The sequence below is a fragment of the Chionomys nivalis genome, chromosome 18, assembly GCF_950005125.1.
Source record: "Chionomys nivalis chromosome 18, mChiNiv1.1, whole genome shotgun sequence".
Taxonomy (NCBI): Eukaryota; Metazoa; Chordata; class Mammalia; order Rodentia; family Cricetidae; genus Chionomys; species Chionomys nivalis.
The window spans coordinates 106,164-108,578 of record NC_080103.1 but is presented as its reverse complement, the minus strand read 5'-3'; positions in this window follow the sequence as shown (position 1 = coordinate 108,578).

The window sequence follows — 2,415 nt, the reverse complement described above, 5'->3', positions numbered from 1 at the left end:
TCAAAGTAAAGCTTGTACTGAGAAAAGCAACACTGATCTCAGTTCTAACAGTGCTTTCACACGTAGCAAACAACTGCTTGTCTTTACGAAGACACACTGCTGCGTTTCTTACTAAAGCTTTCGTGAAATTAAAAAACTTTCGAACGAACGCGATTATCTTTCAAAGTAAAGCTTGTAGTGAGAAAAGAAACACTGATCTCAGTTCTAACAGTGCTTTCACACGTAGCAAACAACTGCTTGTCTTTACAAAGAAACGCATGTGCGTTTCTTATTAAGCTTTCGTGAAATTAATAATCTTTCGAGCGAAAGCGATTATCTTTCAAAGTTAAGCTTGTACTGAGAAAAGCAACACTGATCTCAGTTCTAACAGTGCTTTCACACGTAGCAAACAACTGCTTGTCTTGACAAAGAAACGCATGTGCGTTTGTTACTAATGCTTTTGTGAAATTAATAAACTTTCGAAAGAACGGGATTATCTTTCAAAGTAAAGCTTGTACCTAGAAAAGCAACGCTGATCTCAGTTCTAACAGTGCTTTCACAAGTAGCAAACAACTGCTTGTCTTGACAAAGAAACGCATGTGCGTTTCTTACTAATGCTTTCGTGAAATTAATAAACTTTCGAAAGAACGCGAATATCTTTCAAAGTTAAGCTTGTACTGAGAAAAGCAACACTGATCTCAGTTCTAACAGTGCTTTCAAACGTAGCAAGCAAGTGGTTGTCTTTACATAGAAACGCATGTGCGTTTCTTACTAAAGCATCCGTGAAATTAATAAACTTCCGAAAGAACGCGATTATCTTTCAAAGTAAAGCTTGTACTGAGAAAAGCAACACTGATCTCAGTTCTAACAGAGCTTTCACACGTAGCAAACAACTGCTTGTCTTGACAATTAAAACGCATGTGCGTTTCTTAACAAAGCATTCGTTAAATTAATAAACGTTCGAAAGAACGCGATTATCTTTCAAAGTAAAGCTTGTACTGAGAAAAGCAACACTGATCTCAGTTCTAACAGTGCTTTCACACGTAGCAAACAACTGCTTGTCTTCAAAAAGAAACGCATGTGCGTTTCTTACGAAAGCTTTCGTGAAATTAATAATCTTTCGAAAGAACGCGATTATCTTTCAAAGTTAAGCTTCTCCTGAGAAAAGCAACACTGATCTCAGTTCTAACAGTGCTTTCAAACGTAGCAAGCAAGTGCTTGTCTTTCCATAGAAACGCATGTGGATTTCTTACTAAAGCTTTTGTGAAATTAATAAACTTTGGAAAGAACGCGATTATCTTTCAAAGTAAAGCTAATACTGAGAAAAGCAACACTGATCTCAGTTCTAACAGTGCTTTCACACGTAGCAAACAACTGCTTGTCTTTACAAAGAAACGCATGTGCGTTTCTTACCAAAGCTTTCGTGAAATTAATAAACTTCCCAAAGAACGCGATTATCTTTCAAAGTAAAGCTTGTACTGAGAAAAGCAACACTGATCTCAGTTCTAACAGTGCTTTCACACGTAGCAAACAAGGGCTTGTCTTGAGAAAGAACCGCATGTGCGTTTTTTACTAAAGCTTTCGTAAAATTAATAAACTTCCCAAAGAACGCGATTATCTTTCAAAGTAAAGCTTGTAGTGAGAAAAGCAACACTGATCTCAGTTCTAACAGTGCTTTCACACATAGCAAACAAGTGCTTGTCTTTACAAAGAAACGCATGTGCGTTTCTTACTGAAGCTTTCGTAAAATTAATAAACTTCCGAAAAAACGCGATTATCTTTCAAAGTAAAGCTTGTACTGAGAAAAGCAACACTGATCTCAGTTCTAACAGTGCTTTCACACGTAGCAAACAACTGCTTGTCTTTACGAAGACACACTGCTGTGTTTCTTACTAAAGCTTTCGTGAAATTAAAAAACTTTCGAACGAACGCGATTATCTTTCAAAGTAAAGCTTGTAGTGAGAAAAGCAACACTGATCTCAGTTCTAACAGTGCTTTCACACGTAGCAAACAACTGCTTGTCTTTACAAAGAAACGCATGTGCGTTTCTTACTAAAGCTTTCGTGAAATTTATAAACTTCCCAAAGAACGCGATTATCTTTCAAAGTAAAGCTTGTAGTGAGAAAAGCAACACTGATCTCAGTTCTAACAGTGCTTTCACACGTAGCAAAAAAGTGCTTGTCTTTACGAAGACACGCAGGTGCGTTTCTTACTAAAGCTTTCGTGAAATTAATAAACTTTTGAAAGAACGCGATTATCTTTCAAAGTAAAGCTTGTAGTGAGAAAAGCAACACTGATCTCAATTCTAACAGTGCTTTCACACATAGCAAACAAGTGCTTGTCTTTACAAAGAAACGCATGTGCGTTTCTTACTGAAGCTTTCGTAAAATTAATAAACTTCCGAAAAAACGCGATTATCTTTCAAAGTAAAGCTTG